The sequence below is a fragment of the Callorhinus ursinus genome, unplaced genomic scaffold, assembly GCF_003265705.2.
Source record: "Callorhinus ursinus isolate GAN/ISIS: 27379988/994484 unplaced genomic scaffold, GSC_fseal_2.0 scaffold33, whole genome shotgun sequence".
NCBI classification, from domain to species: Eukaryota; Metazoa; Chordata; class Mammalia; order Carnivora; family Otariidae; genus Callorhinus; species Callorhinus ursinus.
Window position 1 is genome coordinate 804,522 of NW_027397095.1, and position 14,243 is coordinate 818,764.

The window sequence follows — 14,243 nt, forward strand, 5'->3', positions numbered from 1 at the left end:
ACACACACACACACACACACACACACACACACACACACACACACACATAACTTTTGCTGGGGGCCAAACACTGTTCTAAGGGCTTTACAAACATGAGTGCCTGGTCTCTACTATCTAGGATGATTGAGCTCTCCTTGAAGGCCCCCAACTGAATCCCTCCCTCCATGTCCCCATTTCACTTACACTCTGTACCTCCCAACCTGGCACTGAGCCTCACGCCTTCTTCTTAGTCTGATCGACGACTGTACCACTTTTCATTTGTGGGACGTTTAGATTCCACTAGTGATTCAGAAACCACCAATGGTTCTAAGAATTACTCAGGTCACATCCCACCAACTAGATGGTAAGCTCCTGAGGCCAAGGGCTGGATCTTCTATTTAGTCCCAGACCGATAGCACTTTGGAAGGAGTTTTGTTCCCTGACTTTTGTGATCAGAAAATTTTCACCCAGGGTTGGCTAACCATTAGCTTTCTCAAACCCTTGGAAGGGTAAAAGTGGGTAAATGTATTCAACAAATATTCCCTGAGTGCTACTACATTTCAGGTACCATTCTAGGCACTGAGATATGACAGTGAATAGAAACTGAGCCTCAGCGTTGCCTGGGTGGCTCAGTCGTTAAGCGTCTGCCTTCGGCTCAGGTCAGGATCCCAGGGTCCTGGGATCGAGCCCCGCATCGGGCTCCCTGCTCGGCGGGAAGCTTGCTTCTCCCTCTCCCACTCCCCCTGCTTGTGTTCCCTCTCTCACTATCTCTCTCTCTCTCTGTCAAATAAAATCTTTAAAAAAAGAAAAAAGAAACTGAGCCTCAGAGAAATTGAGGTCACACAGCTAATAAATAAGTAAACAACAATATGTTCAGATAACAATGAATGCCATGAAAAAACTTGAAACCAGGTAATACGAGAGAAATTGGAGAAGGGGTCAGAGCGGTCAGGGACTCTGAAGACTTGTCATTTGAACTGAGACTTGATGTGAAGAAGGAGCCAGTCCTGGGATGATCTGCGAGAACATTCCAAATAGTAAAAGCATCTCATGTAATCTTCACTACAACCTTGATCCACTGTACAAATAAGGAAACTGAGACACAGAATGATTAAGAAACTTGCCCAAGGCTGCACACCTATTAAGAAGCAACAGTGTTAGCACAATGTACATGATACTATACACAATGTGCATGATATTGTACACAATGGGCATGATATGATACTCATTCAGCGGATGAGTAGAAATTCAGTCACTGTCTCCGTCTGTTCAGGCCACTCTAACAAAGTACCATAGACTGGGGGGCTTATAAACAACAAGCATTTATTTCTCATGGTTCTGGAGGCTAGAAATTCGAGATCAGGGTGCCGGTATGGTCAAATTCTGGTGACACACTCTTCCGGGTTGCAAGCTGCTGTCTTCTGGTTGTGTCCTCACATGGCAGAAAGACAGCAAGACAGTTCTCTGGGGTCCTTTTTATAAGGCACTAATCCCATGCACAAGGGCCCCACTCTCATGACCTGATCACCTCCCAAGGGCCCACCTATTAATGCCAGCACACTGAGGGTTAGGATTTCACCATATGAATTTGGGGGACACCCAAACATTCAGTCCCTTGCATTCATGGTAGTTGAAGAAACAGCTCATTTAAAAATCTCCTGCCCCTTTGGGGCGCCTGGGTGGCTCAGTCGGTTAAGTGCCCTACTCTTGATTTAGGCTCAGGTCATGACCTCAGGGTGGTGGGATCCAGCCCCAGGTCGGGCTCCACACTCAGCACAGAGTCGGCTTGTCCCTCTCCCTCTGCTCCTCAATCTCTCTCTCTCTCTCACTCTCTCAAATAAATAAATAATCTTAAAAAAAAAAAAAAAAAAAGCTCCTGCCCCTCCCTGAGGAAAACCCAGAACGGAGACCTCGAAAACAGTCTATTCATTCAACAAACGTTTCTTGAGCTTGCCCTGTGTCCCAGGCCTTATCTTAGACGCCGAGCTGCACTGGTGAACAAAACCAACAGTCTAGGGGCGCCTGGGTGGCTCAGTCGGTGAAGCGTCTGCCTTCGGCTCAGGTCATGATCCCGGGGTCCTGGGTTCGAGCCCTGCATCGGGCTCCCCGCTCCGCGGGAGGCCTGCTTCTCCCTCTCCCGCTCCCCCTGCTTGTGTTCCCTCTCTCACTGTGTCTCTCTCTGTCAAATAAATAAAATATTAAAAAAAAAAACAAAAAACCAACAGTCTAATCAGGAGGAGGCAAGTAAAAAAGCCTAAGGAACTGAGGCTATTCCAGCCCAGAGAAAGCCTGTGTAGACGATACGAGCTATGGCCATCAGAAGGACTGCAAGTAGTTTAGTCCAATACGATGGCTGGGGGAGGGGGGGTGGGGGGAGGGCAGTCGATGGTAGCAAGCGATGAGGTTAGAGAAGTAGCAGTGGGGTGCCTGGGTGGCTCAGTTGTTAAGCGTCAGCCTTTGGCTCAGGTCATGCTCCCGGGGTCCCGGGATCGAGCCCCTCATCGGGCTCCTTGCTCAGTCTGCTTCTCCCCCTGCCTCTCTCTCTGTCTCTCATGAATAAATAAATGAAATCCTTAAAAAAAAGAAAAAGAAAAAGAAGTGGCAGTGGACCAGACCGTGCGCCAAGAGAACCAGCACTTCCCTCCCTCATCCTCTCATCAGAAGCTTACAGATTGTAAAACACCAAAACACATTGGAAGAACTGAGCAAGCATCCAATGCTAGACACATTAGACCCGGGGTTCCGTGTACAGGTTGTGTGCCTCACGAAGGCAAGGAGCACTTTTCACTGAGACACCCCTTGGGGTCATGTCATGTGCCAGCCTCCGAGGACACTCAATGCCTACGTGGTAATAATAGTTGTTACCACGTGCCAGACACCTTATAGGCATCATCTTACTTAATCCTCACAACAGCTCTGCAAGAGGGACATTATTTTCTCTTGTTTTATAGATGAGGAAATGGGCTCAGACAAATGGAGGTGGTGCAGTGAGTGAGCGACATCATTCAAATTCAAACCCGGCTTCGTCTGGCTCCAAAGTCCACTTCCCGCATTCTATTCAACACTCTCTCCCAGAGAAGAGACGCTTCTGGTTGCGTTGGAAGATCCGGGAAGATTTCCTGGTAGAAGTGGGCAATGACCTCCCTCTTGGAAAATGAGGAGGATTCGGCCAATCAGACAAGAGGAAGAAGAGCCTTCTTTGTGAGCCTAAACACTGACACAGGGGGAGGAAGCAGACTGTGTTGGAGGGCGGACATTGCGGGGCTGTTACGCTAACCGCTCAAGGCGAGAAGAGATGAGTAGAGCAGGTGGGGGGAGGAGTTGACCTGTAGGAAGAGACAAAAATGAGAGCCATTTCAAGTGAAGAACAGCAAGACTTCAGTCCTTTTAGCCTACAGAACAGTTACATGTCTCTATAAGCCCCACTCATGATTAAGAGATCAACCGAATAGTGCCGGCAAATTTGGAGTCTGGAAGACTCCAGAGTGGAGAGAGCCGGCTTCATGGAGGGCATAAGACTTGAGCTAAATCCTAACCTGTCTGACTGTGAAAAAGAAGGATTGAATCAAAGAAGGTGTCACCATTTAGAGCCCTAAGAAGCTCAGAAGACACGGTAAGCTCTGGATTTAAGTAAGGAAATTGGAGTGAGGGTAGAGGCCAGGGGTGAAGGTGAGTCCAGGTTGGACATGTTGAGTTTGGCAGATGATAATAACATCCCAGTGGATGGCCCAGGAATCAGCTCAAGAAATTGGAAGGGGTCATCACTGGGAGATACGGGCTCGGAGAGGTCACGTGCACACAGGCAGGTAGGACCCCTGCAGCACAATTCCCTAACACTCACATTCAAGGCACAGTTAGGAAAAGAAGCAGATACGTCAAAGGGGACAGAACAGAAGGGATCAAGAGGTGGAAGGAGAAGTGTGACTCATGGAACTCCAGGGAGGAGAGATGGGTGGGCTCTGTCTTCCAGTGCAACAGAGGAGTCAAGGTGGGGGCAAACCTGGTCATCATGGAACGGGGAGCCTTTGAACTGGCCTTAAATCAGAGCATTTCATTAGGGGAAGTTGGGCTGGAAGGGCATCCGAGGCAAAGGAAACGGCAAGACCACACATGCAAAGCAACATCGTGGTCAAGAATCATCTTTTGCCTGGGTAAACGTCTCAGTATAATTAGGCATACCTCTCAAATTCCAGGCGTACCCTACATGTGTTTCCTTGGAGACGCCATTCCGTAGTTGGCGTGCTCCGTACCCATTTCGACTTCATGTTTGGGCTTCTCCCCTTGAACGCATGCTGCTGGAGCATGGGCGGGGGGGGGGGGGGGGCTCTCCTATTTGTCTGTTTCTTCCTTTGGCCTTTCTCTTACGTAGCACTTGATAGGGGCTCAATCCAGTTGACTGACTGGTACTGAAGATCATAAGCATAGGAGTCATTTCAAAGATGGGAAGATAAAACTGCTGTAACCGCCCCCCCCCCCAAAAGTACACTTTGAATTGGGCGAATGTGTTGACCTTTTGAAATGCCATCCCTAAAAGAGCATTTCCCTCCTTTATAGTGGTAACAGTCACTCCATTTTTAAGGTGACATGACGTCTAAAACAAAACCTGCCACGTAGTGTTAATCATATCTGCAATAATAAGAAATGTTTTATTGGGGTCAAAAGAAATGAGCATTTTCATCTTTCTTTTGATCTCTGAGAAAGCCAGAAATGTCTGAAACCATTTGTTATGGTAATCACTTTTCAAATATTTAAAAATTAGAGCCATGGGGCACCAGGCTGGCTCAGTCAGAAGAGCATCTGACCCTTGATCTCGGGTCAGGAGTTCAAGCCCCGCGTTGGGTGTAGAGATGACTTAGAAATAAATTAGAGCCATAATCTGTACACTGAATCAAGGGTTAAAATGGCAAATATTATATTTAACACAGTTTAAAAAAAAATTTTTTTAGATCACCCCCCCAAAAAAATTAGAGCCATAATGAGATTTTTCATCCATAAAGGGAGACTCAAAGTAACATTAAAATTTTTATTCCTATAACTTGAAAACAACAAACCAGATTTTTTTAAGTGTGTAAATTATATGTAAATGTTAAGGGCAAACGTCTTTTATCCCTAATTTTAAAACAATAGCGCATTTTGGAGATGCATGTAAGTACCCCCATCCCTCCACATCTCTACCAATAATGGTAGCCCAGTCAGGCATTAAACTAAGCACATGGCTGTACACACACACACACACACACACACACACACACACACACACACGCTCACACGCCATGTTTAAAAGAAATGCATTATCAAGGGACAAGTGTTTATTATAAAGGGAAAGCTTTCACAGAAACCTACTTTAATTCTAATTTGTATCAATCCCTATGATTGATCTCTATGATACCCCATTTAAATTGTATCCAGAGGGGTGCCTGGCTGGCTCAGCTGGAAGAGCGTGTGACTCTTGATTTCGGGGTTGTGAGTTCGAACCCCACGTTGGGGTGTAGAGAGGACTTAAAAAATACATAAATAAAACTTACAAAAAAATAAATTATAATGATAGTTGTTTCTTTCCAAAAAGAGAGAAAGAGAGGAGAAGGGGAAAGAGGGGGTTGGGCTGGAGAGAGGGAGAGAGACTTTCAGTTTTGTGATTTTCTCCAACTTTTTCAGCAGAAAAGAAATTACTGGGTCAGATTTTGGCTTATAAACTTAATGTCGGTCATACAATTATAAGACCTTCTGTATTAGTTCTCTATTGCTGAACAACAGATCACCCCAAACCACGGCCATTTGTGATCTCACAGCATCTGTGGGTCAGGAATCTGGCAGGATGGAGCTGGGACTTCTGGCTCCCGGCCCCTCAGGACCCTCGCTCACGGTCAAGTCCTCAGCGCACCTGCACTCATGTCAGGGCTCAACTGTGGTTGGAGAACCCACTTCCAAGCTCAGCTCCCCTCTGTTGGCCTCTCCGAAGGCTGCCTGTCTGGATGTCCTCGCCATACGGAAGATGGGGGTGATGACTCATGATGATGGTGATGATCCCGATGACAGAGAGGACAGAGGGGACAGGGAGGGAAGGGAAGGGGAAGGAAGGAAATGAAAGGGAGGGAAGAGAAAGGAAGGGGAGGGAGGGGAGGGCAGGGAAGAGAGAGCCCAAACTAGATGCCCCAGGCTTGTCGTGATCCAGGCTCAGAGGGGACACCGCATCACTTCTGCCATAATCTATTTGCTAGAAGCACGTCTCCAGGTCCAGCCTGGAGGTGAGGACACACAGGTGGGAATACCGGGAGGTGGGGGGGTCACTGGGGGCCCTCACACTGGCAAACCACAAGTACAACATTCTTCAACTTATTTATGTAAATGCAACGAATGGCAGGACACAGACTGGGTGGAAAAACACACGGTATGTCGCTGCCGGACCCTTGCCTCAGTGAGTTCCAGTCTCCTTCTCCAGGGAGAGCAAGCCCTGTGAGCTGCACGTTATAGGACTGACTGACTGACTGACTGGGGGAAAGCATTCCAGAGGCAGCTCCCATCTGTTGTTCTAAGAGGACACTGATGAAGACAGTTAAAGCCAAAGGGAAAAAAAGCATAAAAGGTAAATCAAGTAACAGAAACGGTGATCCTGGGTAGAAACTGTAATGTTTCCAGTGTTACCCATGTTAGTAATAACAATCCTGTAATGTGGTACATAATTCAGAGGAGGCCAACAATCTTCTAATGTCTTTCGGAATGGGGGTGGGGAGGTGGGGGAATATGAATCGTGTGTGTGTGTGTGTGTGTGTGTGTGTGTGTGTGTGTGTGTGATTATTATCCAGCTTCAAATTATTGTCCAGCTTCAAAATCAAGAGGCAGGGGCTTTGCTCATTGGTTTGCATATTAATAGTAACAGGATTCTTCCCATCACTTACTATTTCCATGTTTTTGCTCGCCTCTCATCCATTCCACAGCCACCAGGCTTGGCCGTGGTCGGTGACGTTCCTGTTACTTACCTGAAGGGTGATGGGTGAAATCCAAGTACCTGGCAGGCTATTTAACCAGCACTAGCTGAGGGGCTCTCTGAGTAAGAGCAGGTGGGAGGAATGGGGGCGGGTATTCCTAGACAGGTCCCCAGAAGTGAAGGGACAGACTGGCCCTTTTCCCTGAGTGGCTTTGTCAGCACTCATTTGTAGATGTTCTCCGACCAAGAAGGGGGACTTGGTCTGAGAGAAGCAAAAGCCCAGGACCAGTTTTCAAACCAAAGGAACATACCAAACTCCCCACCAGCTGTCTAGAAACTAGTACCATTCGAAGGCACTTATATTCTACGGTTACGAGGAGGAATATTTAAATTGCCCAAACTATTTTCAATGTTATTTTAACTTTGTCACACACACCCTATTATATAAACACCATGCTAATGTAAATTATTCACCTCTTAAAGTTACTTCAAAATTTTTGACTTTTAGCCAAATACCTATTTCTTTCTATCAAGAATTCTTTTAAGTTGTAAGTCTACAACTTAAACACACACACATCTTTAAAAGAAAAGTTTATTTTCCAACTAATGCCTGTAGAATATTTGGTCTGTTTTCTAAGCAGCGTTTACGTGACAAAATACTAAAAGAAAGCCAGAGTGGGGAGAGAAGGACCAAGTCCTATAGAGGGAGTGAGACTGGTTTCTTGGTGGGAAGAGGAAGCCCAGCCCTCCTGGCTCCAAAGGGTGGGTCAACTTAGGGACAAACTGACCCAAAGTCAGCCTCAGTGACCTTCCCACACCAACTCCCTGGAATAATTTACAGTCTGCAATCCAAATAAAATAATCTTTGCAAAAATCTGCCTTTTCTTCATGACCCAAACTACCAATTCATTCTTGTTTTCATTTCATATTTCATCTGCTGCAATTCTGCCCCACTGGGGCGGAGAAATCACACCCTTCGGATGATATTCGGATGCACCTAAGCTCTACATATGTTGTGATACTTGGGTGACAGCAACTCTGGGAACATTTAAGTTGCCCACATTACTTTCCATGTTGTTTTAACTTCCTGAAAATATTTAATGGCAATTTTTTTTTAAGGAGCCCATGAAAATTAACATGCTCCGGGTTGAAGCTCTGCCACCACCCAAAACCGGCTAGCCTCGGGCCTGAAGGTGTGTATGATCGTCCCTCTGTTCCCTCGGATCAGCACATGGTTAAGTGTCTGGATTCTTTCGATGAATTTGTTTTGCCTGATACTGACTGGTATTTTAAAACATATGTGTATGAGTAATTTAACAAGAAATTGATTAACTTTAAAGGGCAACCAAGTCCTAGTTGGGGGTGTTTTGTTGTGTGCACGTGAAGCGTGGGAGAGAGGGAGGAAGTGGGGGGGAAGGAGGGGGGAAAAAAGAGACAGGTCGAGAATAGCAGCTGAAAAAAAAAAAAAAAAAAAAAGCCGAGCTCAGGGGCGCCTGCAGGGCGCAGTAGGTTTAACATCTGACTCTTGGTTTCGGCTCAGGGTCATGATCTCAGGTCATGAGATTGAGCTCGCGACGGGCTCCCTGCTCAGCTTGGAGTCTGCTTAAGTTTCTCTCTCCCTTGGGGCGCCTGGGTGGCGCAGTCAGTTAAGGGTCTGAATTTTGGTTTCAGCGCAGGTCATGATCTCAGGTCGTGATCTCAGGTCAAGATCTCAGGGACGCGGGATCGAGCCCCGCATGGGGCCCTGCACTCAGCACGGTGTCTGCTCGTCCCTCTCTCTCTGCTTCTCCCCCCACCCCCACCGTGCGTGCGCTCTCTCTCTCTAAAATAAATCTTAAAAAAAAAAATTCTCTCTCCCTCTCCCTCTGCTTCTCAGAGCTCGCTTGCCCTCTCTCTCTCTCTATCTCAAATAAATAAAGGTTTTTTTTTTTTTAAAAAAACTTAGTCTATCTCCTGATGCAGAGTAGGCATAGAAATACAACAAGATGGTATTTTTCCATCCTTTCTCTCCCTTACTAAGAACACTCACTCCTGTGTAGCGTGGAAAATAGCACATTCCGATTATGCAGGTCATCGCAGGTTTGCCCTAGTTCAGAGTTTGTAGAGTTACCATGTAAGCCAAGTCAATCTGTTGCAAACACTGTTTTCATTACATCATGTCCCTACTCAAGGCCCTTTAAAGCCTTCACATCATCTTGCAACTAAAGCCAAAACTCCTCTGCCTACTTGCTGGCCCCCCGTAATCTCTTTGTTCTAGATTGGATGGACACTATTTGTCCAGCCCAATCTCCAACTAATTCCCCAGTAGATATCCTCTGTCCAGCTCTTCTCTGACTCCTGGCCTCCGAGCACACGGCGTCCCCCATTCCAGCCAAACTCCACCTTCCTTCAAGGACCAGCTTGAAACTTCGTTTGCAAAGCATAAAACAATGATGATAGTATTTCAGGAGAGGGTTTGCAGTACTGAGTAGCTAATTTTATTATTATGAAAGGAGATGTGTTTCGGATGTCAGTCCCAGGGGCACCAAAGACCACATAAAGCTAGCGATTGAGGATGTTGGCCATAAGCTTTACCACCCACAGAACACCTTCTCGCTCCCCCCATGCCCTCCTTTCCCTTCTCGGGTTTGCATTTGTCTGACAAATATGTATCGGACACCAACTGACGGTGCAAAGTAATTGGGCCAAGTGCTGAAAATCTACCCACAGACAGACACGTCCCAGCCTCTAGGAGCTTGCTGTCTGCTGAGAAGAGACTCAGAATAACTAACTTTATTAATGTGCTGGGACAGCCCAGGGCAGAGGCAGTTAACTCCACTCCGAGGTCATGTGTGAAGGCTTCAGGGAGGAGGTGGCCTTTGAGCTGGACCTTGAGGGACGAGGAAATGGGAGGAACAAACATGCCAGGCAGGGAAGCGCGAAGGTGTGGCCAGAGGGTGGGGCCAGAGGGTGGGGCAGATTGAAGCCCGGCTGAAGAGGGCCTTGAAGGCCACGTTCAAGGGTTATGCTTTCAGTTGTGTGATTTTTGTGCCAAGGAGTAGTGTGATCAGAATTGTGCTTTCAGGGCAGAACTTAGGGGGCCACCAGGAGGGGGCGAAACTCAGCCGGGAGATGAGTGGGCAGCCTGAGAAGGTGACCTTGGCGACCCAGTGGCACAGATGGATGGTTTGAACTAAAAGACAGGAATGGAGGAAAAGGATTTGGTTTTCTTTTCTTTCTGCCTCTCTTTTGCCCTCACTCTTACTCTGCATCCACTCGGGTCTGCCTCTGGCCTAGACATTCCCCAGGGACTCTGAGCTAAGGAAGCTGCTGAGCCCTGGGTTTAGGGCAAATGGGAAAACTGAAAACTGGGTCCACGTCCCCAGCTCCCTTCCCTGCTGCTGGATGGGGCTCACTCTGCTCAGTAACTACTACAAAATCCCACCTGATTTTAGACCCAAGACTTATCTGAGGAGACAGGAAGTAAAAGAAATGACATTTCCACCAGTCCTAGAAATTCTGCCTATTAAGTCTTTTTTTTTTTTTTAATGCAAATGGTTATGGGTTAGGTTCCAGGACAAGAAGGGGAGTGTTAACAGTTTTAATGTAAATGCTGCGGCAGCTATACATAATGACTTTTCCTCCTTCCCTACTTCAACAAAGTATTTCACGGTTTGGAAAACACATCTCAGTTTGAAACAAAGATAGCACCCCTTAGCACCCTTCAATTTCCTGTTCTCTCCTCCTCCCTCTACCCAGCAAGATATTATTTGCCCCCAGGAGCATTTTCCCTTTCTGTAGCTGAGATCCTCAAAGTGAAGTCATTCACACTTGGCACAGCTCTGTGCTTTTTTATGGGACCTCCTTGGTGCTGGTCACTTCGGGGCTTTAAATTTTTTTTTTTTTTAATAAATGGGGCAACCAACAGCCCCAATGCACTTCACCCTCCCTGAACACCATTACGTGTGACATGTTGGCACTGATCTGCACGGGGTTCTTTTTTCTTCTCTCTTCTTCATAATTAGGGAAGGCTCAAAGAAAGTGCTGGAAGTTTAAGGTTAAAGACTGATGATCATAACGTTTATAGTGAAAGCAAGTGACAAAATGTAGCCTAGGACTCCACTTGAACTCCCGTTCTTGTACCCTGGAGATGGGTTTTCTGTCTCCTTGCCCCTCTCGTTGCACTTTGCTCTGTCAGTTCATACTCTGCAGGGAGGAGAGGGAGTCGTGCTCATTTCTAGGACAGGGACACGGTAGGGCCAGCCCGGAGCAGAGAAGGAGGCCGCCCTATGCCCCTTCACTGTGGCCTTCCTTTGCGCAAAGGTCCGATCACTTCTGTCATCTGAGACAGTCTTTGATTTAATGGGCAAAACTCCAGGAATAATTAAGACAATAATAGTACACACCCAACAAGAAAAACATGCCGTGTTTAAAGAAGAAACCCCTGCAGCACTGAAGGAGGTGATTCTGCGTCTTGGAGGATGGAAAAGAGACCTTGAAATCAAAGCAACAACCATCAAGGATTTGCTAAGCTCCTCTTTGGCAGAAAGGAAAAATGTACTAATTCATTCTACTTTTTCCTGGTGAGATCATGGGGGTGGGAGAAGCTAAGATTTGAAAATTTTCCCCCAAGCTCTAAGTTTTGCAAAGAACTATTTTTTATAACTAATTTCATAAAGTGCCATAAAAATTACCAAAAGGCAGTATCTTTTTTGTTTAATCGGACAGTTGGGCGAGCATTTTTCTATTATTGCTGTTCACTACTAGCCTTTGCTTGAACCCTGAAAAAAAAAAAGCCTTCACAAATAACACAGTAGAAGCTTCATAACACGATTCCAGTTGTTTTCTTTCTGTTAAAACTGTAACTCTATCCTGATTTTATCTCTCTGAAGACTTCTGGATATTTACAACATAAGGAAAGTCTTGTTTCCCTAACTCAAGGCCTCCATGAAAAATATAATCATAAAAGACATTTCTATTTAAAATAAAAACGCTAAGATCTAGAAATGTTCTTTCCAACTTAAAAAAAAGACTCTTCCACTCAATTCCCTTCTCTAGTACCTATTTCCAAACACTCATTGGCAATTGCTTTTCAGAAAACACTTTCCAGAAATTATTTCAAATACCTTGTTGTGCATAACTTTCTTGCTGAATATCTCCAGTCTAGAGCTAATTTATTTTTCTCAGCTGCACTTTCAGACCCTTCAAAGCTATTGCTAAATTCTCCTCCCTCCGCTGACTGTAATTATTTCTTAGCAAGGTAATTTCTGAATGCTGCATGCAAGAATCTGGGAAGAAAAAAAAAATATGTGCTATTTTTCTAAAAACACTCGCTTGGAAATAGTATTTTCGAGATGACAAAAATCAGGGGCCGGTGTCCCTTTCGTTTTGGGGTCCCGGTTGCCCAGTGAGAAGTTGCCTCACTAGCGGTGGAGGGCCTCCCCGACGCCCCGCTGGTGAGCCGGAGCAGGGTTCTAATCCCAGGACGAGTTTCTAAGCACTCCGTAGGGCAGTTTCTGTCCTGTGCGTTTTGTCAAGTTGCGAAGGGCCTACTAAAATGAGAAGCCATTTGCAGAATTAGGGTTTGCTTCAGAGGTCCTAAGAAAACCAAAGAAAATCCTTGAGACATCATATTTGAAAAGTATTTGAAGATTGTTCACTTAAGTAAATACTTAAGCCTGCCCTCCCTTTCTGCGGCCTGGAGCCATGTTACTCACCCTCAAAGAATTCATCAATATTCAACTGGCTCTCTAATTTGCTGATGTAGCAAAGAGAGTTTAATAAAGAAAGCTGTTGCATTTTTTCTTTAGAGGACGTGCCTCAGACTCGACTTTTGTCTTAACGGTGCTGGAATCTTCTGCCCTTCTACTAATCTAGGTGGGGAAAGAAAGGCTTACATGCAGTTGGATCAACCCAGGCAAATTTACCCACGAAGCCGAGCCTTAAAAGCCCAGAAAAGTCTTCCACCCCAAGGACACTGGAGCTTTATAAATGATCTATCTGAGGATTTAGAAGCTTGTTCAGTCACGTCTGACAGCCCGGCAAACTTTCAGCCTGTCCACGAAAAGTCCTGAGGACTTTAATAGGGAAACTGTAGTTCAGTCAGGAGTATTTTAGCGCCCACCGAAGTCGTGCAAGTCCCTGCAGTTTTTTTTTAAAACTTTCCGGAAAATCCCATCTTCGTCGTAGAATCTTTCTGGTTAATTTTTAAAAAACGCTCCGCAGACCCTGTTAGACTCTACTCTCCCTCCTCCCCCACCTCTAAATTTAAAAAAAAGAAGAAGCCGCAGACGCCAGCGAAAGGCCGCGCAGCACTTGCAACGCCTTGGGTCTGCGAAATCGCCGGGGCAAAGAAATTAAGATTTTTACATCACATCTCCAGAAACATCACAGTAAAACGCCTGCGAGAGAGTTAAGTAGCTCAAGAAGCTCGAGCGCCGGGCACGGCGGAATCCGTGCTTCTATTTTCGTGCGCTGATTTCGTCCGTGCGCGTGTGTGCGTGCGTGCGCGTGTGTGCCACTAGTGCATTTTCTTTCCGCACCTGATCCCCCCCCCGCCCGGCGGCCGCGCGCTCTCCTCCCCCACCCGGCGCGCGGGCGGGACGCAGGGCGCAGGGCGCCGGCCGCGACAGCCTCGGCCTCCCCCGGGGGAGTGCGGGGGACTCGGGCGCGGGCGGTGGCGTCAGCGCGCGGCTCTGCTCCCCGCGGCCCACCGCTCTCCCCCGCTCGCCCGCGGCGCAGGCGGCCAGGCGCGGCGGAGCTCACCCAGCCGGGGTCGCTGAGAGCCGCCAGGGCGGCCCGGGCCCCAGCGATCGCGCCGGGCAGCTCCTCCGCCGCGCCGTGCGCCCGACTGCCCACCTGCCCCGAGGGCCCCGGGGCCGCTCCCGGCCTGCGCGTGGTGCCCGGGGCTGCGGCCGCCGCAGGCCGCGCTACCCACTGCCCTTCCCGTCCTGGGCCCAGCTCGCTTCGAGTCCTGCTTGCCGGCGGTTTGTCCCACCCGGGACGGGGAGAGAGAAAGCAGCCGGGCTCATTTCTTAGACAGCGTTTAGGCGCTAATTCATAAGGGGTGTCTCACAAAATTGTTATCATGACATTTTGCAAACATGCAGGAAAGTTGAAAGGACAAGACGAACGTCTGGTGACCCACCCCACCCCACCCCCGCCCCAGCTTGGATAGAACAACTGTTAGCCCATTGCAACACTTGCTTCCTCTGTGTGTGTGCGCGTGTGCTCGCTGCATCATTTGAAAATTGCAGACATTATGACGTTTCACCTCTGCACTTCAGCCGTGCATCTCCTAAGCGTAAGGACATCCTCCTACTTCAACTCCATTCTCACACCTAAGGAAATGAACTCTCCG